General features: G+C 38.7%; 1 pseudogene; it reads left to right on the top strand.

The window, feature by feature from the left end:
* Positions 1 to 19411, top strand: part of LOC118847086 — a 40508-nt pseudogene extending 21097 nt beyond the window's left edge.
* The last annotated feature ends 4656 nt before the right edge of the window (positions 19412 to 24067 follow it).

Below are 24067 nucleotides of genomic sequence, written 5' to 3'. Positions count from 1 at the left end.
CAGGGTTTAAAGCCAAAAAGCTAATTTGGAAGTGGGCATTTGAATAGTTCATGGAGGGCAGAGTGGCCAGTTCAAGCTAAGCTCCTAAGAAGGGATCTTGTTGGGGCATGGAGCAGAGGAAAGAACCTCAACTTTTTCCCTTCCCTCTTTACCAAAGGAAAATCTTGTGAGTCTTAAAGGGTTCTGGGAATCAATCCTTTTTGTCAGTATGCTATTAGGGCATCTGGCAGCAGTATCTCCGTCAGGAGCTAAAGGGACAGATTGCTTCAAGACTACAGAGAAAAGCAGAAAAGCTACAGCCACACCATACCTATAGGAAACTTCCCAAGTATTCCATGAAGGGGAGCAAAGGAATTCTAACAATCAACTGTGAGGTCCCCTTTAGCTACACATACTAAGTTTGGCAACACTCACTGGATTCTGTTGAGACTTGGAGGCAGGGTCTGTTTTGTCCCAATTACTCTTATAATATACCACCTTAGTAAATGCTTCTTTCTGAAAGTTAAATAATTCTGATGCACTAATTGCTATCAACTGATACCCACAGAGTGAACACACTACTGGGAGTTCATGATCTGTTTTATTAAAACACGTCTTTCAACCTCTGAGAAGGAAGCCTAGAATCCCATAAGGAAAGCAGTAGCCTCTGTTTGGAGACCATCCCTCCCATTACAAATGGAAGTTGGGAGAACAGACCCAGATCATGTGCAAAAGATGTAACAGAGAAGCTTCGACCATGTATCAACGCATGATATTAGGGGTGGGAAGTTCCTGTTGAGGCCTATCAATACTCATCCTCAGCAAAAAAAGAGTCCTTTACTTGAGTGGCCACCAGGACCATTAGGTATTCCTCAGGATTATTGAATGGTCCTTAAAAATCAATATCTGTCTCTAGTATCTGAATGCAATGAGCCAATTCAGTTTCAGTATTATTATGCTGGCAGTCTAACTTGTGCAAGAATGGTTAAAAGCAACCAGGGAAACCTGTAGTTGACTCTTTCTTTACCCTCTGAGGAAATATCCTCTAGTATCCACTGAGCTATTCATTCCATTTGAAGGAGAATCTGCTTTTTTTCCCTATTGAGAAGACTCCCCATACACAAACAGAAGGGCTCTTGCTACCAGATGCTACCATGTGGTATCTAGCTTTCTGCTCACCCCCTTCCTCTGTATTTGCAGTGCCCTTTCCCCAATTTGACTTCAATGTAAGATACACTCTATCTCACCCTAATTACCAAATTGCCAAATAGTAGAGGCACCTTTAACACCGGCACCCGGTTAGTTCAGGTTCAATTTTGAGATGAAATGAGACACTCATAAATCATTCAATAAGTAATTAAGGGAGGATTACTTAGCCCTATCAGAGCAAGGATATTCAATAAAGATACAGCAACTTTTACCTTCTCTAAACTCTGCCTCCTCATTTGAAAATGGAAATGTATCTGGTCATCAGTGGAGGGCATGATGAATCATATGGCCTTTCAATATTTACCAAGTCAGAGGGGCCCTCACTCCATGAGGTTAGACTTTTATGCCCTTAGGTGACCAGAAAGTTGCAGGGAGGAAGGGGCCAATCAAGTCCTATGGAAAGCTTTGTCACCAAAATATTCTGTTTTGGAGAAATATAATTGGATGGTAAGTGGAATCTCTGGTCCTATCACAATTGGATATTAATATAAAGCATAAACAGAGAGAATTAACAACCTATAACTGTATAATTTATCATGCATAGACATTTAGTCAGACTTCATAAATTTGTGTAAAGAATGAGATTTAATCAGAGTTAGTTATTGGAGAAGGATAGAATGATCAAAACTGCAAATGATTTAATAGTTTTATGAAGCACAGAATTCTGGACATTTTTTCCTGTGGAAAAAGGTCTCAATTGTATAGTGTTCATTACGAATGTGCTCCCCTAACAGCATGTTAGTAGTCAATTTTGAAGAATGTGGGGATATTGAATATAACCTGGATTGAAACAGAAAGTGAGTTCAGTTTCTTTTTCCCCATTCTGTATATTTTCTGTGTTAAAGTCATCAGACTTGTACAGACAGTATTCTGAGGGGAATTCCTAGGCAAAGGAATTCTGTAGCTTGAGTCAAGGAGAAAGAAACATTTCCAATGGAGATTTAAGGAGCGGCATCTAGGTGGCACAGTAGAGTGACCATCAGAGTCAGGTAGACGAGGGTTGATTGGTTTTTGATGGCTCAGAGTGAGCGTAAATAGCAATTGTTTCTCTTCTGGCTAGAAATTCTGTGGGTCTTCCCCTCCCAGATTAATTCTTTTGTGAAGGCAAACTGGGCCATCTTCTGCCTCAATTCTTACCTAGCCTTTAATCACTGAATGGGCATTGCCTCAGACAAATGGAGACCTGGGAAAAATCTGGGATGCCACTACATCCAGGGCCACCATTAGTTGTCCTCACCTATGTCTTGCCACTGGACTCCAACGACTCTGGAGGAGAATGTGAGGCTTATGACTTTGCACATCTCTGCCTCACTTAAATCCAATTCATTTGCAATTCAAGATATCATCCTCCTGATGTCATTGGTCCTCTTCTAGAATAAAGGATAAAAAATTGTCTAATTCCCTTAGTAATTACCAGCTATGAAACCAAACCTGAACAAATCACTTTACTACTTTCTCTACTTTAATATTTAATATCATCTATAAAATAGAAAAGGAATGCCACCTGACTCCCCTAGTACTATTGTGAGGAATATATGTGGGTAAATACACACATATACAATAAACACATATGCACATAAAACATATATACATATAGGTGTTTGTATGTGTGTGTTTACACACACATACACACATTTATACTGCTATGCAAACCTTATGATAGTTATTTTTAAAAATCTAACATTCACAAGATATAAAATTAAACATATAATGGTATAATTAATGTATTAATAACCTCTATCACATATTGGTATGGGGGGATAAAATGTCAACATAAAGTAAGAAAATATTCCCTCAAAAATTCCTATAGGCACTCTGAGCTAGTCATCTTTAAATTCTATCATCAATGGAATTTTTAAAACCAAAAAAAAATTATGATCAAAGGAACAAGTAAAACAGAAGCCAGATTTCCACTTCATAGAAAAACAGACTCCTGGAAGGAGAAATGCCCATGAAAGTGTTAGAATTCATAAGCGCCAAGAGGAAAAAGAACAACTTGGCATAGTCAGAGATTTGGAACAAAGAGACATTCTCCCAGGTCTTATGGAAGAAACTCAAAGAGCAGACTTTGAAATCTGTTTTAAAGTGTTCATTCACCTGCAGATTGCTTCTCCATTCATCCAATATAGTGATTTCTACAGGAACAAAGTCAAATTCTAGCCCTGTTGTTCCACATATATCAATAACCCACACTTATCTAGTTCTTAGGGTTTTTGCAAAGTTTTTTTTTTGTCTCACGATAAACAATCTTTTGAAGAAGATAGTACAAGCAATAGTGTCCCCATTTTACAGATGAGGAAACAGGGTTGGACAGGTCAGTGGGTATACCTAGAGCTTCACTAGTAGCAAAGCTAGAAACTGAATCAAAGTCAGCTGACTCAGTAGTACTCTTTCCACTACACTTGGTACCCTTATGCTTCACTCTGATCCATCTTATTCTCCCCCTGGACATATCTCAGGACCTAATGACTCTTCCCTCTTTCTTTGGTACTTCCTAACCCATATATATGTCCAAATTTTTTTAAGAAAAGAACCCTGAAATCCGTGACTAAATATGTGTTATATCATACACAATATTAAATGTAAATCTTACATAGAGTTTGCAACCACACCTGTCTTGCAAAAAGACACAGACTTTCTCAACTATGAAAAAAGTGACATTTCACTTAATCTGGGAGAAAATGTATATTTTTCATAGCCTAACACCTCTTTGTTCTCCAAAAGCAGATGTATCATGAAAAAAACCTTGAGTGGGAATGTCACCATGAAACTGACCATTGACTTTATCACCACTACATTAGGTGCTTCATGACATCCCCTTTAGAATTTGAAATCTGACCACTTTTGCAACTCATTGTCCCCAGGAAATCTTTGCATGGGGATCAAGAAAACTGACAAACATAACTTTGTCACCTGGGCTTGTTTAAGTAATCTTGATCAATTTTGTGTTGACAGTAATTTGAAAATATTAATTCAGCCTCTCAAGTGGCATAGCAGCAAAAATTATCACATATTTTAAACAAAATACTGGTTTAATATACACATGCTAGCAATTTATTAGCAAGTTCAATTCTTGTCTATTTTAACAAATTGAGCATGAGTCACCCTAAATGAGCCCAGTTTTTTTAATATTTTAAAAAATTATGTTGGGCTAACATATTTGGTGGATAAATTGATTGTTAAATTGCTTAAACATTCCCTTAACCTGTTTTTTTAAAAATATCTAACAATCACTTAATAAGTCCTTTGTTTTATTACATTATTGTGAAAGATATTACTCACAAGAGTTACAGAAGGCTCTGATAAAAAAAGCTTTTTGTATGAAATGAGATAATGTTTGTAAAAAGCACTCAGCACAGTGCCTAGCCATGTCGCAAAGGTCCCTCACTGCTCATCAGGACATTGATGTTAGACAGCTTGTAAAGCCTGGACACTGGGACACTGGAACACAGGGTTGCTAGGATGCTGAGGGGCTTGTTCTACTGACTGTTTGAAATTCAGAAGGTTAGAGAGTATAATCATGTCACCTAAAATGAAAAAGAATCAACACAGGTGGAAATGACTGGGTCCCATCTCATTCGGCCACTTTTTGATCTCGGAGGGAAGAGGGCTCAAGGCCTTTCCCTTATAGCATTGTCTCTCACCAGATGATGTAGAGAAGGAATTGAACCAGGAGACATCAATCAAAAAGACTGGCAGACACCACTCAGATTCCTGCAACTAGGGAAAAGGCTTCTTCTAAACACATGATTAGCAGATTGAAACCAGGTATGGAACATTTAGGCATTCCCAAAGGTCTCCAAGGTACTTCCATTACAAATCATCACTCTCTCAGAAGTATGCTTTCTACCCCCTGGCAAGTAGTAGCAGAGATGCTCTGTACATGTGCTACTTCGCACTGCAAAAGAAATATAGTTTGAGTTCCTAATATATACCTCCAAGCCCCTGTCATTTCTGGGAAAGAGGACTTATGAGCTACTAAGAATCCACATACAGTGTGATCAAAATTCTTGCTCACAGGGGCAGCTAGGTGGCGCAGTGAGTCAGCCCTGGAGTCAGGGGGACCTGAGTCCAAATCCAGACTCAGACACTTGACACATGTACTAGCTGTGTGACCTTGAGCAAATCACTTAACCCCAATTGCCCTGCCAAAAAAACAAAAAAAAATTCTTGCTCACCATTCTTAACGCTGAAACTAACCTTAATCTTGCACCTAGCTGTTTTGTGGTGCTCCCTCATTGGCTGGGCTACACTGGACACCCACTGTTCCTCTTTGCTTACCTTCCCCTCCAACCACCACTCCCCCAAATTGGCACTTATTTTTGGGCTTCTCTGCTAGTGTCATGGTAAAACTTGGGGCAAAGACATCTCAAGGCACAGGGGAAAAAAATTTCTTATCCTTGTGATTCCTATGATTTTAACTAAAAACGACCATCTCCCTCTTCACTTACCCCAAATCCAGACATGTCAAGCAGCATATACTTAGCCTTAGGGAAAAATCCAACTCCCACCAGCCTCAGCACTGCCCCTGGGGCTTCAGAGAAAAATAAATCCTTTAAAGCATTGTACCAGATTTAGTCAAGGAAGGCTGGGGATGTGGGGGGAAAGAGTTGGACCAGGAAGCAAGTCCACAAACTATGAAATACCTACTATAAAAGGCGCTGGTCTTGAGTTCCAGGAGTTGACATTCTACTAAAGGGTTAATGAAATATGCACAGCAAAATGGTATTGTTGAAAGATTGTCAGATTTGGAGTTAGAGAACCTGGGTTCAAATCCAGCTCAACCTTTTGCTGCTTGTGTGATCTTGGACAAATCTACTGACTTGTCTGAGCTTTAGTTTTCTCTATAAAATGAGACATTTGAACAAGATGTCCTCTAAGGGGCCTTCTAGCTCTAAATATACATTATAAATTTAATATGAGATACAAAATGATGAGGGAAAACAAGAGAAAATGTTCAAGAAAACAGATGTTCAAAGAAAAAGAGAGAAGGAAAAGGAACCTTGAGGGGAACAAGGACGTTTTAAGAAAAGTAACCCATCAGCTGCCTCCCAATTTAGTCTGTTATATTTATTCCTTACTGGGTAGTTTTCAAAACCCCACCCACCTTTGAGTGTATTGTAAAGGCAACAGAGGGAACTTTTTTTTTTCATATAGTTGTTGGAGTGAGACTAACTTTTTAAATCCTAGAGGTTTTTCTATTTCCTTGGAGACAAGTTAGAGTTATCCAACATGCAGACACTGTTTGCAGTTTACTAAAAAGGTTTTCAAAGTGATCCACCAATATCACAACTGACTGAAAATTACGTATCCTAAAACCTATTTTGGAATTTAAGTCATATACGTCACAGAAATTTTTACTTGTTCATTTTATATTTTGGATAACAGTGACAGAACCTATAGCACAATCTTATAAAAAAATTTTAATCACAACCTTTTTTATGAGTAACAAAGAACCATGGGATTCATTATATCCTCAAGAGAGTAGGATTTCATTCTTGTCTCTAGTAGTCACATTGCTCAAGGTCACATGCCCCCAGAAACAAAGAGAACTAATGAATTAGTTCCTTTGCAGTCTCTTTTCCTGCTTCTACAGTTCTCATTTGTCCCAAATTATGGGTTATCTCTCAGTCAATAAATATTTATTAAAGATATACTATATGCCAGACACTATATTAAGCACTGAGAATACAAAGAAAGTTAAAAGACAGTCTCTACTTCTATGTTCTTGAACCTGGATACTTAAAAATATTCATACAAAGAACAGGACTCCATTAAGTAGTCCCATTTATAATAAAGTAATAGCACAGGAAGACTTTCAAGGATAATTAAACTTTATTCCCCTCCATGTACTCTATGATCTGGTGACAGTGGTCTTATCACTATTCCTCTCATGTGAGATGAGATTCCATCTCCTGATTCCAAGCCTTTTCAGTGGCTATTCCCCATTCCTGGAATGCTTAATCTACTTACCTCCACCTCCTGACTTCCATGGCTTCCTTCAAGACTTAGCTCAAATCTCATTTTCTACAAGACATCTTTCTCAGTCTTCCCCAATGCCTTCCCACATTTCTATGGATTTTGTCCCAGGATTATCTCCCCTTGTCAATGCATAGGTCCTCTACATACATGATTGTTTGCATGTTGTCTTCCTCATTAAACTGTGAGCTCCTTGATAGCATATCAGGTTTTAGTTTTTCATATTCCCACTGCTCAATGCACAGTGCATGGCTCATAGTAAATGCTCAATAAATACGATTAATTGATTGATTCAAGCTCTCCCTGAATACAAATGAATAAAAAACCACACAGTTGAGAAAGCCCCTTCCTATCTTAAGACTGGGTGTCAGAGTCTTGATCTGTAAACTAGTATGTTTGCATTGGATAGTATCTAAGGTCTCTGTTCAGCTCTAAAGGTCTCTACTCTAAAATGTCTTTTTGGCATTTGCAAAGAGTATTCCAAGAGTCCCTGATGACACCATTTGGTAAAGACACAATTGCCAAATAAGGCAAGCTTCCCAAGATCTTGGGGTTGTTCTCCTTCCAACAGATGCATACCCTTTTCTCGTCCTGGAATATTCAGAGGATTTACCTCTTCTAAAAGACAAACCAGAGATGAGCATGATGCTCCACTGCTTCATAAAACCTGTTGAGCTGAGAACCAACTCTCTGCTTCTTTATTGAAAACGGACCTCCAGAATATACCTCCCAGACTTTTCTGCACGGATATCACTCTCCAGGGAGAAGTTTGGGTCCACTGAGTGAGGTAAAATTCCCTATTTCTTTGGAGGGAGTCACTATACCTTTAATGACCAAAACAGGAGAATTCGGGCTGATGTAATATCATTTAAGGATAAATAAAAAGACTTTTTAAAGTAGCCTTATTGGATAAATTCCCTTCCTTGAATTTCAACGTAGGTAGAGACATTTTACAAATCCAGTGGATAATTCTTTCTTTAATGTTTTATTCACACTTTTTTTAAAAAAGAAAGGACCTTTGTTTTAAATGAATTTTAAAAAAACTATCTCCTGCTATGAACCATGAGGCACAAGGAAAGAAAAAGTACAAGAATATCTTGAATCTTGGAAACCACATGGATGTGGAAGCCATCCAACATAAAACACCTCATGCAAAATCATTTAAATTCTATATAATTTATTGTAAATCTTTCATCGCTCAGACCCATTGAACTGCAAGTCAATTAAATAAATGTTTACTTGCATGTAAAAAGCAAAATTCCATCCATATCAATGTGAATCCTATGAATATTTACATTTGTCTTTTTTTTCCTTTCCTTTGCCCTTGTCAGTCCTCCATTCTGGATGTGAAGTGATTGTTACAATACCCAAAGAAAGGTATGAGTAGCATGCCTAAGAGTATGCCCTGCAGTGGGTAACGGATCACATTCCCAGAGTTGAATGTATGTATGTAGGTATGTGTATATGTATGTATGCATTCATGTATGTATGTATGTGAATGGTTTATACTTATGTACATGCACATTTACATATACTTGTAAATTAAATCCTGTTTTTAAAGTGGTAAGGAAGCTTGTTATTTGAAACTACTTGTGTGACATTAATTACTGCTAAATGCAAAGGCTTTTTCTATGGGAGAGCTACAACAAAATACGGTTACAGAAATCCAGCTGAAGTCAGGGGAAGGTGATGGAAGACATCCTAAGTGATGAATTATCAAAAAAAAGTTTGGAGGAAATGAGAAAAAAAAACAGTCGCATTGGATATAGAACTGAAAGAACACTTAAAGATGATCTAATCCAAGGATCTCTTTGGCTGGGGGTGGGGGGGGAGGTCTGGGAGCTTTTTTTTAATATTGTGATAGTGTTATTTCAATACACCTTCCTTTATAATTTTCTATATTTTATAAGTATGCATTTAAAAACATGTTTCTGATAGTGATTGATAGGCTTCATCAGATTTCCAGAGGGGCTCATGACACAAAAAGGGGAAGAACCATTCACCTGTTCAACACTCTCATTTTATATCTAAGAAAACTATGAGCCAAAGACTTAGAATTGATCAGGTCACATGGGTGACCCTTTGTCCTGGGCTCTGTTCCTTTTGTAAAAATAATGTTACTTGCAGCTACTGTGACTACGTAAGACCAATAATACGAGCACAGAGGAGGGATGCTAGAATAGGTTCTTTGATCTGCTTTTCTAAGGAAAGCAACTTCAAGGGGTTAACAATCTCACTTTAATTAAACACATATATTATTCACTTAGTTCAGGGGAAAAGGTGAGCACCCTGAACTTCAGAGCAAACACAAACAGATATTACAAGGAGAAATTATATAAACAGAGCAGAATAACACAAATCAATTTTGCCTCAGTTTTGTATGACCAATTACTATCATAGGTTACACATTAGATATCCCCAAAAGATCTCAAAGTCAACATGTCTGACACAAAATACTTCCCCTAACATCACCCTTCTTTCCTGTTTCTCTCAAAGGCACTTTTTCTCAAACATACCTATTTCTCTCAAAGGTACTATCATTATTCCAGTGAATTTCATTGGTACTATCCTCAGCCTCTTAGTCGCTCTTATCTCACATATCCATTCAATTGCCAAATCTTATAATTTCTCATTTCTACTACATCTTTCATATCTGACCCCTTTTCTCTAGTCACAGTGACCTTAATTCAGACCCAAATCACCAGTCATCTAAATTATCACAAGAACTTCTTACTTTATTCCCTTGTTTGCCTCAAATCACCCACTACTCCAGTCCCACTTTCATGCTGCTGCTGTGATTTTTTTTAAACCTAGACTTAACCATGTCACTGCCTACCCTTCAATTGCTTCTAAGATAGACTATAAACTCCTCTGTTTGGCCTTTAAAGCCCTTTATAATCTGACACAACCTATATTTTCAGATTCATAAGACATTACTCCTCCCACATTCTTTCATAGATTCAAGTTCACAGCCTTAAATGAACTTCATAGCATGGTCCTGAAAGAAACAGTGGGTGTGACTGTTGATCCTCTGTCAATGACTTTGAAAGATGGTGGAAGCAATACCACTACTAGGTCTATATACAAAATAAATCACCAAAAAGAGGAAAAGACCTACGTAAGCAAAAATATTTATAGCAGCTCTTTTTGCACTGGCAAAGAACTGGAAGTCGAAAGGATGCCCATCAGTTGGGGAATGACTGAACAAGTTGCAGTATATCGATGAAATGCAATACTATTGTGCTCTAAGAAATAATGAGTGGGATGATTTCAGAAAAACCTCGAAAGATTTACATGCATTGAAGCTGAGTTAATTGAGTAGAACCATGAGAACATTGTACATAACTAACAGCAACATTTTGTAATGATCAACTATGACTGACTTAGCACTATGAAGTTCATTTAAGGCTGTGAACTTGAATCTATGAAAGGCTCTTTCTCCACCAAAGGTCTTCTTTTGCTATATAAGATTATAGAATCATGGGATCACAGCTTTTAAGTTGGAAGGAAAGTTAAAGGGCATTTAGTAAAACTACCTAATTTTACAGAGGAGGAAACTGAGGTGCAGAGAAGTTAAGTGACTTGTCCAAGATCACATAGGTAGCAAATGGAAAAGCTAGGATTCAAACCCCAGTCTTCCAATTCTTTTTTTAAAATTCTCATATTTTATTATTTAATATTTTTAGTTTGCAACATTGATTTCCACAAGATTTTGAGTTACAAATTTTCTCCCTATTTCCACTTCCCCCCTACTCCATGATGGCATATATTCTGATTGCCCCATTCCCCAGTCAGCCCTCCCTTCTGTCACCCCACTCCCCTGCCCCATCCCCTTTCCCCTTACTTTCTTGTAGGGCAAGATAGATTTCTATGCCCCATTGCCTGTATATCTTATTTCCCAGTTGCATGCAAAAACAACTGTCTTTTTTGAGCATCTGCTTTTAGAATTTTGAGTTCCAAATTCTTTCCCCTCTTCCCTTCCCACCCACCCTCCCTAAGAAGGCAAGCAATTCAACATATGCCACATATGTATCATTATGTGAAACCCTTCTGCAGTAATCATGTTGTGAGAGACTAACTATATTTCCCTCCATTCTAACCTGTGCCCCTTTATTCAATTTTCTCCCTTGACCCTGTCCCTTTTCAAAAGTGCTTGCTTTTGATTACCTCCTCTCCCAATCTGTCCTCCCTTCAATCATCCCCCTTTTCTTATCCCCTTCCCCCTAGTTTCCTGTGGGGTAAAATACCCAACTGAGTGTGTATGTTATTCCCTCCTCAAGTCAAATCCCATGAAAACAAGATTCACTCATTCCCCCTCATCTGCCCCCTCTCCCTTCCAATGAACTGCTTTTTCCTGCCACTTTTATGTGAGATAATTTATCCCATTCTATCTCTCCCTTTCTCCCTCTCTCAATATATTCTTCTCTTGCCCCTTAATTTTATCTTTTAGATATTATCCCTTCATATTCAACTCACCCTGTGCCCTCTGTCTATATGTGTGTGTGTGTGTGTGTGTGTGTGTGTGTGTGTGTGTATTGCCTTCAACTACCCTAATACTGAGAATGGTCTCATAAATTACAAACATCATGTTTCCATGTAGGAATGTAAACAAAATGGTTCAACTTTAGTAAGTCACTTATGATTTCTCTTTCTTGTTTAACATCTCACTCTTCTCTTGATTCTTGTATTTGAAAGTCAAATTTTCTATGCAGCTCTGTTCTTTTCACTGAGAAAACTTGAAAGTCCTTTATTTTATTGAAAGTTCATATTTTGCCATGGAGCATGATACTCAGTTTTGCTGGGTAGGTGATTCTTGGTTTTAATCCTATCTCCTTTGACCTCTGGAATATCGTATTCCAAGTCCTTTGATTCCTTAATGTAGTAGCTGCTAGATCTTGTATTATCTTCATTGTGTTTCCACAATACTCAAGTTGTTTCTTTCTGGCTGCTTGCAGTATTTTCTCCTTGATCTGGGAGCTCTGGAATTTGGCAACAATATTCCTAGGAGTTTTCTTTTGGGGATCTTTTTCAGGAGGCGATCGGTGAATTCTTTCAATTTCCATTTTACCCTCTGGCTCTAGAATATCAGGGCAGTTCACCTTCATAATTTCTTGAAAGATGATATCTAGAGTCTTTTTTTGATCATGGCTTTCAGGTAGTCCAATAATTTTTAAATTCTCTCTCCTGAATCTATTTTCCAGGTCAGTGGTTTTTTCCAATGAGATATTTCATATTGTCTTCCATTTTTTCATTCCTTTGGTTCTGTTTTATAATTTCTTGATTTCTTATAAAGTCACTAGCTTCCACTTGCTCCAATCTAATTTTTAGAGTAGTATTTTCTTCAGTGGTCTTTTGGACCTCCTTTTCCATTTGGCTAATTCTGCCTTTCAAGGCATTCTTCTCCTCATTGGCTTTTTGGAGCTCTTTTGCCATTTGAGTTAGTCTACTTTTAAGGTGTTATTTTCTTCAGTATTTTTGGGGCGGTCTCCTTTAGCAAGTTGTTGATTTGTGTTTCATGATTTTCTTGCATCTCTCTCATTTCTCTTCCCAATTTTTCCTCTACTTCTCTTTCCAAATCCTGTTTGAGCTCTTCCACGGCCTGAGACCAATTTATATTTTTCTTGGAGGCTTTTGATGTAGGCTCTTTGACTTTGTTGACTTCTGGCTGTATGTTTTGATTTTCTTTGTCACCAAAAAAGATTCTATAGTTTGAGTCTTAGTCTGCATCCTTTTTCTCTGCCTGTTCATGTTCCCAGCCAACTACTTGATCCTTGAGCTTTTTGTCAGGGTATGACTAGTCGTAGAGTAGAGAGTGCTTTATCCTAAGCTTCAGAGGCTGCACTGCTGTTATCAGAGCTACTTCTACTCCACTGTCACCACAAGCCCTGCCACACCCATGCTCTTCCTCCCCCAAGAACTGCCAACCAGTACTAGGTGTGTATCCCAAAGAGATTATGAAAGAGGGAAAAGGATCTACATGTACAAACATTGTGATAGAAGGCCTTTTTGTGGTAGCAAAATATTGGAAACAGAGGATGCTCATCAATCGGGGAATGGCCGAACAAGCTATGGTATATGAATATAATGGAATATTATTGTGCAATAAGAAATGATGAACAGATGGATTTCAGAAAAACCTGGAAAGAGTTGTACAAACTGATGCAAAGTGAAATTAGTATAACCAAGAAAACACTGTACACAGTATCAGCAACTTGTGTGATGACTAAATATGAATGATTCAGCTCTTCTCAGCAACACTATGATCCGAGACAAGTACAAAGGACTCATGAAGGAAAATGCTATCCACATCCAGATAAAGAACTGATGGACCCTGGACATAGGTAGAAGCATATTTTTTCCACTTTATTCTTTTTCATGGTTTCCTTTTCCGTTTGATCTATTTTTCTTTCACAATTATGACTAACACAGAAATATGTTTTACATGATTGCATATGTATAACCTACATTAACTTGTCCACCATTTTAGGAAGAGGGGAGGGAAGTGAGGGAGAAAAATTTGCAACTCAAACCCTTGTAAAAATGAATGCTAAAAATTGTCTTGACATGTAATTGGGGAAAAGTAAAATGCTATTAATAACAGTGTTTTTACTTCCCCATCCCCTTCTATAAGAAGCTGCATGGCAGGAGTGTTCAGCCGTAAGAAACCTCATAGGTAAATGTTTATAAAGCAAGTATAATTAATATTGTTCAAGTTTAAAATAAAGTTTATAATAAATCATTCTTTAAATTAAAGAAAAACAGGGAGAGTCATCTAGGAACAATTTACGTGCAGATGAAAGGGAGGATAGAAGCATATGGCAAGTCACCCTACAACCTCTAATTTATTCTCTTGTAAATCAGCATTTCCTCTCATCAGTTTTACTTTATTTGATTAACTTCACTTAGCTCAATCAGATAAGGAGCTATTATAACATTTTAAAGGTCATAGCAATATGATACGTGATACTTGCTGAGCAATTAGGATATATGTGTATGCTTTAATATTGCAGCTTTCCTGTATTACAAACACTGTTGGTGGAAGTGTGAAGAAAGTGTAATTTTACTATCTTCATGGGTCGTATTTCATTATATGAATTCCTGCATTTTATTCTGACATTTCTTATTATGTTAATATATTCCATTAACAGTGGATACTTATTTTTCACACCTAAGGATTTACAGTCTCACAAACACATTTAAATAGAACTTTCCTATCAGTGAATCTGTGAAATCCATGTCTATTTACTAAATTAAGAATCTTTTTGCCTGTCAGCACAGCTAAATTATAATTTTTAAATGATGTAGGATAAACAGCAGATGTGTCCAAAAGTTTTGTTGGTTTTTTCCCCTTGGTAATTTCTATTGCCAAGATACTATTTTTCAGATGTTAAAATGGTTCAATGATATGGAGCAATTTATGCATAAGAACAGGAAAGAATACCTTCATACAACTAATGCAAGACAGTAAAGGTGCCCTCCTTACTAAAGACAAGTTATCTTTTTCTGGATTATCTGCTCCTTCCACCCTATCATCTTAATTTCTCAATTCTCTTCCTTGAGATCATAAGAAACACCAGACAGCCTGAAGACTGCTGGCAAAGAATTTGTAACTTTTGTTATTGTGTTCATTTTATCTCTTGGACAACATTCCAAGAACCTAAACTAAGATACCTACTTTATGAATACAACTAAGGGATAGGGTCTATGACCTGTTCTTTCATTGGTATAGCTAACTACTGGGTGAGGAAACTCCATGCACCAATGCAAGGTCTTAGACTTGCCTAGAGCAGTGAAAAGTTAAGGGATTTTACCAGGGTTTATGTCAAAGGCGGGGGTCACAAAAGGAATATGAGTGAGAATAAAATTATTTAACTCAATTGAACACTGTTGCTAACAGGTTCTCCACCTAACTGGGATCCCCTAATCTCTGAGTTGGAAAGGACCCCCAGAAGACAACCATTCCAACATGTGCCTAAATACAAATCACTTTATTCAAGTATTTAATTTTAAAGAAAAAGAAAAAAAAAACTTGAGATGAGGCTAAATATAGATCCATTCCTTGGAAGTTAATAGTTAACCACATTAATTTCTGCTCTTTTGATCTTGCCTTTCAACTACTTTCTAAATCCACATCATTCTAGCTTTTTCTAGCCCACTATCTTGAACTTGTCCATAAGGATGCAAAGCCCTCCCTCACTTCAATTCGAATCAATTGCAAGTCATGGCATTATCTTCCTGATGTCATTTTCCTCTTCAAGAATGAAGAGCAAACCACAATGAGTCATTTCCTGAAATCTAGGTAAAAACAAAGCCCAGCATCTGCAGCATTTCCCAAATCTTTCCAGTCCAATAACCCTTCCAAAAATAAGAAATGGGGCTGCTCTTTCCTTGACGAAGCTATTTTTTGCTCTTAGTGGTTACTGGTTCTCTTCTTGGATGTTCACAATCCAACCCTTAATAATTCCTTTAATAGCATATGTCTTAGCCAGAAATCACTACTTTTAATCTTGCCATTCACCATTTCCCAAATCAATGTTAACTGTTGTCTAATCTATTTCTGTCCATCGTGTCCATGGCATGAGACATTTTGTGAAATGTTTGCATAAAATCTAGGTAAATGCTATCACAATATACCTGGACTGCCCAATGTAGTAATTCTTCTACAAGAAAAAAAAAGGAAATGAAAATACCATTTTGGAATTTTTGTTCTTAGTGATTATCATTTTCTCTTTCTGGATGTATGTAATCGAGTCATTTAAAATACATTCTAAAGGCAATTAGGAAGCACAACGGATAGAGCACCAGCTCAGGAGTCAGTCAGATCTGGCCTAAGATACTTACTAGTTGTGTGACCCTGGGCAAGTCACTTAACCTTTATTGCCTTATTCTTTGCTGACTCTCACAATTCATAGTGAGCTCCTAAAATAGCTTTGTAATTATATAGATATATAAAAGCTGTATAATTATATATAATATACATGTTAAATATAATTGTATATAATGTATAGTTTGTTAATATATTAACATTATATCAATGTATTTAAATGATATATTCATATATAATTATATATAATTAGTTATTTTACTCCACATATTTATATAATGTAAACATAAAATTATATATAAAATACTGTATATAAATATATAAAATATAAACATATATCCATGAAGATGCTCTACTGACCAGTAGAATATAAGTTCCTTAAAGACAGGTACTGTTTCACTTCTTGATTCATATCTCTAACACTTAGCATACAACCAGGCACATAGTAGGGACGTAACACATTCTTGTTGATTGATTTGTTCTTTTTTTATTTCCTTCCTTCCTTTTCCCTCCCTTTCTTGCTTTCTTTCTCTCCTCCCTATAGTCCTCCCTCCTTTAATTCCTTCCCTTCTTCCTTCCTTCCCTCCTTTCTTTCTCCTTTCTTTCCTCACTTCTTCTTCCTCTCCTCCCTTCCATCTTCCTTTCCTTTATTCCTCCCTTCCTTTATTCCTTTCTTGCTTCTGTTTTTCTTCCTCCTTCCCTCCCTTCCAATATTTTATTTTTCTCCCTCTCTCCCTGCCTTCCTTCCTCCCTCTGTCTCTTTTTGTAATAGATAGGAGTAATTAGTAGGACCCTTCACAAACACCACCAAATGTTTTTTGCTACGATATGAAGCAAACCTGAAACTGAATTGAGCTCCCCTGATGATTTTTGGGAACATCTGTGGCTCATCACTGAAGGACTTGTATTTTGACATAGCAAAGCAATCCCTTTATTTGTCATTTAGCAGAAAGAGTATACCACTTGGTAGATTTTAAAATGAGAGATAATTTTGATTCTGTTTTCATCTTCCTCTCCCTTCCCTATCTGCCAGATATGTGAGACTCAGAAAGCTCTCTTCAACCTCCAGTGGGAAAGGAGAAGCCCTTCTCCCCAAATCCCCAAAATGTGTGGTGACCATTCACACATGGCATTGTACACAGGTATATCTAAGTAAGCCTGGGGCTGAGTCTTGCATCTCTGCCTGCCTCTCCTGCTTTATTCTCACTTCCTTGAGCATAGGTGACCCATCCCAAATCTTAAGATGGGCATTTACTGCTTTGGAGGTGATCTTGAAAGTTCAAGAGGCTAAGAAATCCCAAATGCCTTAGATGCTGTTGGTGAAAATCTGCTACAACACTTCTCAGTGGAGAAGATAACTAATAGAATATTAAACCCAACCCTTGGCTTCTCTTTCTAGAAGACACGAATTTTGATAGAATTGTTCAAAAAGGCAAGGAAGAAATATATTTTCAGTAGTCCCACTAGGTGCCTCACATTTTAATGTCATAAGTATCAACCTCCAAAGAGAGTATAATACTTGTAGGTTATTATTCCTCTTTTAAATCTCCCTCAACAACAGCTATGAATCTTTTATATTTTAAGCATTTCTTTTGTATGGGGAAAATAAATAGCTGCCCTATACCTGATCTACATAGTATACTGAGTGCATTTAAGACCCCTTTTGGGAAACCCCTAAATCTGATCAAACCTCAGCTATAAGTAAGTGACCTTACCTGGGGCCCCCTGCTAGGGCAAAAGGAGCCAGAGTCAATGAGAAAGAGCTTTTAAGGAAGAGACTTTTGTAAACAAAGAGAACAGGGAAAGCTCCTCCTGTGTCAAAGGAAATGCCCCAAGTTGGGGGGGGGGGCGGTGTCCCCCAGGCACACAACTCTCTAATCCTGCCAGAAAACAAGTTGGTGAATATAGGACTGGGGACTAAGGAAACCTTGCTCTGATTTGAACCCCAAAGTCCAATTCTTGGACCCCCAAGCAGCAACAGCACTGATGCCTCCTCTTCAGATCTTTCCTCCATTGGTGGGCCCGAGGCTCCAGGTTTGAGGGAGGAACCAGGTAGAGCAGAGGATGAAAGGTGTATATGTGGAACAGCAAGAGCCATACTCCTCCTCCACTAAATTGCCAGGAAATGGGAGCCTGAACAGAGTTCTGATGGTCTCTCAGGGGAAACTCATGAACTTTGGCTCCCTACCATCCCTTGGAGTAGGAAGATCTCTTCAAAGCTTAAGCCTACTGCAGGAGACCTGGCTTACCAGAGCTCAGATTCCCAATAGTGTTGAACAGATTTCATACCAGATTTGTACCAGATTTCCATTCTGAAAACTTAACTTTTCACAGTCCCCCCACCAAGGTCAAGGAGCCACAGAGACCCATACTGATGCAAGGCCACCCTGCATCTGAAAGTCATGCTCTCCTCCCACCATGGTGAGCACTGCCTTTATACCAGTGCCTATGATGCCCACAGACAAGTGACAATCAAGTCTCCCACACATAGTGCCCTAAGACAATCACCTCTGCAGCACTTTCCTGGGACAGGACAGAGTTTCTTGAGTCCCCTAGGGACAACCCCTCCAAACCCCAGAAATGGGTTCATCATGGAACAGAGCTCCATTTTTCTAGCAGCCCCCATTAACATATTATTGTTTCCCATCCTCCCAAGGTGGGCACCAGGAGCCCCATGAAGCCTCCTACAAGCCCCACTTGTCTAATCTCTGCCTGCCTTATCCCCAACAGAACTTCAAGAGAGAATAATATGCCCTCCTGTATGAACAGGTGGGAGGGGGCAGCACCAACATGAGGCACAGAGGCTGAGGTGGTGATCTAGCAGGAGCAGACTAGCCACTCCTCAAGCAATGGAACCATGGGTTATGGTTTTGAGAAATTCATAAGGCCTTTCTAGAAAATGTCTGTGTGGTCCCAGAAATATTTAAAGTAGACTTAAAATAAGAAGGTCGAGGGGCATTCCAGGAAGGGTCCCCATACCAGCACCCAGGCTCCCTACAGCTCTAGCAAGTTTTGGTTGCTCTGTTGACTGACCCAACTAATGCTCACTTCATTGCCAGACCAGATCAATGGATGGAATTCAAATTCATAGAGCTGGAGGAGGTCAAGTGGCTCTTCGGCCTTCAGAAGAATCACCCAATGCATTATAACAAGTTGACCTTTACTACTATTACAAGAAGAGTATCATGCAGAAGAAGCTGATGAATGCTCAGTGTGTAAGTTTGTGTGTGGACCTTAGGCCCTCTTCACTCTGGCCTTCCCAGACAATTAGAGCCCAACCATCAAGTCTGAATCCCACAGGCCAGAAGACTATTCTGTTGTCTTGTCTCACCTGGATAACAGCCCTGAGTATCTTCCAGAACTGGGAAGGGGAAGGGGGCTGTACAGCCCTACGGCCCCAAGGGTGGCCAATCCTACTAGCCTCTAACATCTCACCAAGAATCCATAAACCCCTCAGGTGGCGTCAGAGGATGCTACTCTGTGACATATGGTGTTGGTAGGAACACCTAATTCCCTTCTCTGACACTATAAGCAACTCTGGAGGGCAGTTCCTAGAACTGTTCATCCCTTCTTGTTTTCCTCCTTCACCTGTAATGGATCCCACCCATGGTGCTCACTTGAATGGCTAGAGTGTGGGAAAAGAACTTTTCCACAAATAAGAGACTCATATTTTCATAGACTCTTTCACTTTCCCATGCTATTCAGAGGGCTCAGCTCAGCCTCTTTCCATTTCCATCTAAGAGGCACACCCATGTCCCTTTTCCTTCAGCACCAAGAACAAGGGTTTGCCCCATCAGGTCAGGGAAAGAGGACTGACTCTCTACCACCTCCAATCCCAGTGGAAATTTGAGGTTCAGAAAACTCCCATCATGTCTTATGAGGAAAACCAGAAGATTTAGCTATGTTCTTTTTTTCAATGACCAAAATACCCAGATAACCTTTCTGCTCCCCACCCCATCCTCTTACTTACACTGAGTCCCCTTGGGATCAATAAAATGTTTTGTTTTGTTTTTGACTAAGGAAGTTATTAGCCCTCTAACTTGACTAACTATCTTTTCCCTGCAGTTGACTGATGGTAAATGATCAACTTTCTCCAGCTGAATCACTGGAGCATCTAAGGTCCTATGTTCCCTTAGGGAAGCATTCTTGTCCAGATTCTTCAGGAAACGAAGGCTGGTGGAGTCTATCTTGGGCTGGATGGGACATTCCCTGCTCAAAGGAGAGTATATTATCATCTCGCCTACATCCACCTCCAGATCCAAATAAAGGCCCCAGGAAAAAGAAGGGAAGAAAGGATGGAAAGAAGGGCCTTCTACTCAGATGCCAGGCTTCTCCAGGAGTGAACCTATTTTTCATATGAGTCCAGAACTGGAACCCCTTATTGGGAGAGCATTGCCTCAGCCCCTTGTCCCAGAAGACATTGAATTATTACATAGCTATCTAGCCTATTATCATCAGTACAACTATTCTGGGTTATTTAAGTACCTCACCACATTTGGAAATTGCTGGATCTCAGTGTGATCCCTTCGGGTATGTTTATGTTTATTTGCTTATTTGTCCCATAACTATTTCTAGAAATATAGAAATCTAGAAATATCAAAGAGCCTTATGAAGGGGTCTGTGGTTCATAAGAATTGGAAGCCCAGGAACACTAAATGAAATAGATGAAAAAAGATTGAGATCCTATCTCAGAGTGCATCTGAGCCTCCTGTTGTAAATACCAATTAAATAGAAGATGAGCAACAGCAATATTCTACTCCCTATAGACATTGGACATTACAATTCCACATAAAAATAATCATGGGACCCACTAAGGACTTATTCACAAATAAGCCATCATGACAGCCTGGGAGAATGAGTGTAATTCTGGCAAGTATGTAGTAAGTGATTTCATTTCTTTTTGCTTCTTCAGTCAACTTTGGCCCCCTTTAGATTACAGTAAAAAGAATATTAGACTCTCGATTTATCAGGGGAGTTGAAGGCCCTGTCCTATTGGAAGGGCTGGGCAGAGCTGGCAAGAGACAGAGTTTCAGTTCACAGAGTCCTCTTCTTTGAGACTGGTCAGGCATCAAGTTTTTCTTGAGTATTTAGTTGGTTTCCAGCTTCAAGAGAGTTGACGGAAGAAGCCAACCCCACTTTGGATAGTTGAAGGAAAAGACTTTGGGAAGACATGAGAGGAGGTACAAGTCTCCATCATGTTGTTATTCCCAGCTTGCAGTTTCCCCTTGGGTGAGATTTAAGATACTGTATCTTGGTTGAATTGTGTTCTCTCTCTCCCGATGGGAAGGCTCCTTCACTCTGTACTGCTTGGCATATATTCTCTCTTGTATTACTTCTCTGATTTCTGTTTTGCTATGATTTGGATAACTGGGTATATATGCAGGTGTGCATGTATATATAGAGAGAGAAAGAGTGTGTGTGTGTGTGTGTACACACACAAAAATACATATGTGTGCATATATACATTCACACATATACACATATCCATAAACATATATCCATATATATATATATACACACATGCGTATGTATATGAAATCTTTGTGCTGTGGAGGATTTTGTGTTTGAATAGTCTGAGAAGATGTTGGCTAGGATGTGAAAGACCTAAAATATTTTCTGAAAGAAAATTTAAGCAAAGAATTAGAAACAAAATAAATGTGCATTTCGAGGAGAGGGGGGGGGAGAGAGAGAGAGAGAGAGAGAGAGAGAGAGAGAGAGAGAGAGAGAGAGAGAGAGAGAGAGGGAGAGAGAGAGAGAAAGATAATTGTTCCTGAATATTAGAGACATTTTAACTTTAAAACACTTCACAGTCTCAAAAATCTCCTGAGCATAATTCCTTTCTAGGAAGAAAGCTCACTTTCCCTGAGCTTTATTAAAATATCTCTATTGATCTTTAGAAGACAGAAAATGCGTTAAAATTGTCTTTTACCAAGAAATATATCACATTAAGAGTTTCAGAAGTTGGATATTGGATAGTATTTTTGAAACTTTTAAAACTTAAAAAAAAACTTTATCTCATAAACTGCACAGGACTCTTAAGGAAAGCTTAGAACAGGAAGTCAAATCAATCAATCAAACCAGCAAGGATTTAAGAAGTGCCTACTCTGTGCCAGGCACTCTTCCAGGCACTGGGAATACAAAGACTAAATGAAATGATCTCTTTCCTCAAAGGGTTCTGTGCTATCAGGGAGATGGCATATATAAAAACAAATACATGAGACAGGTAGGTAGTGCAGGGAATAGAGTACTGGGCCTGGAGTCAGGAAGACCTGAGTTCAAATCCAGACTCTGACATCTAATAGCTGTGTGACCTTGGGCAAGTGACTTAACTTATATTTTCTTCAGTCTGCTAATCTTTAAAATGGAGATAATAGTAGCATCTACTTCCCAGGACTGCTATGAAGATTAAATGAGATAATATTTAGCATGGTGCCTGGCCCGTTGTAAGCTCTATATAAATGTTAGCTATTATTATTATGTGTTCATGGGAAGAAGGCACTGGCAGCTGTGGGGTAGCAGGGGCAAGGGGGGAATCATGACAAAGGTGACATTTCAGTGGAACCCCAGGGATTTTAAGAACAAGAGATAAAGATAGATTATGTTCTAGGCAGGGGGTGAGAAGGAACAATGACAGGAAATGGGATGTGCACAACATGAAGGCCAGTTTGGCTGGGCCCGACAGGTCATGAAACTGTAAAAGATACTAAGTCTGGTTGGAGTCAGGTAAGGGAGGGCATTAAGAGGTGTCTGTTTTTGACCCTAGCAATAATAGGAAGCCACAAAATGTGACTTTATCATTCAAGGTATCAATGCAGGCTGGAAAATTCATGTGGGTGTTGTAAGATTTTCCCAGAGATGTTTTTCACATTAAGACAGAGAATGGGAATACTTCACTTTAAGTAAAATTAGGTAAGTCACATAAAACCTCAGACCTCAGTTTACTACCTCTGAAACGAAGGGATAGTACTGGATGGCCTTTTGAGGACCTTCCCAGCTTTAGATCTATGCCCATTTGGAAACAAGACTGAGCTCCTCCAATGAAATTTTGAGATGCCTTTATCAGACTTGTGATTTTACCAATGACATTTTCACTACTACCCCCCCCCCCCGCCATAAATGTGGTATTTCTACAATTGTCATGACTCATAAAACTTCTCTTGAACTGTAAGTAACAGAAGAGGGTGGGAGTAAGATCTGCTGTGAAGAAATGCAAAGAATTTGGAAAGAGAAAGGAAGTGTGTGGTCAGTCCTAGTGAGGGAGCTCTGATGGTTAACTTTCCATGGAATAGTAAAAGAACATTAACCAGAAGGCCCTGAAATGTAAGATAAGGATAGAAAATATTTCTTGGAAATAAATGAAAAAGCAATCTGCAAGAAGAGATAAGAGAGGAAAAAATAATTGAAGAATTAGAGTTAAAACAATCTGTTTGGTAGAGATTTAAACCAGCAATCAAGTTCCTTTCAACTCACTTGGAACAACTCACAAATTCACTGCCCATTAATCTTGAAAGGACAAAGTTCTAGGAGCTGCCAATATAAGCACTGCATTTATGATTGACAAACCAGTGATTTAATCCAAAAGAGCAGCAAGGCCAAGTAAAAGGGGAAAGCTCGGGGGCTCCAAAACCAAGGGACTGCATCTTTATCATTTACTTCTGAACCAGCATTTTCATTTTCTTCTGCTCTTTCATGTTAATAATCAAATGCAATTTTTGCCTTTCCCTCCTAGCTGCATCTCTGCATTCCCCTACTCAGTCTATTTTGCATTTTGCTACCAAGAAAATCTCCCTTCTACAAACACCACATTGGACACTCCATTAACTCTAACGTGTACTTCTTGGCTTTCATTGCCCATCCCTTCTATCTAAACTAATTTCTCACCATCTTTTCATTTTAGTCTGTGTCATTGATTGTTTTGGAGTGGTTCCCTTTAATTAATGTTGTTTCAGCAGCTTTACCTTTAATGAGCATGTAAAAAGCACCTACTAGGTACCGAGCACTGTGCTAGGCACTAGAGGAGATAAACAAGTAATATGTGATCTTATTGCCTTAATAGTATGTTTCATTGATGCAGAG

Source organism: Trichosurus vulpecula, chromosome 4 (assembly GCF_011100635.1).
Source record: "Trichosurus vulpecula isolate mTriVul1 chromosome 4, mTriVul1.pri, whole genome shotgun sequence".
NCBI lineage: Eukaryota > Metazoa > Chordata > Mammalia > Diprotodontia > Phalangeridae > Trichosurus > Trichosurus vulpecula.
The sequence above is the reverse complement of the archived record's forward strand: the minus strand, read 5'-3'. Positions and strand labels throughout refer to the sequence as shown.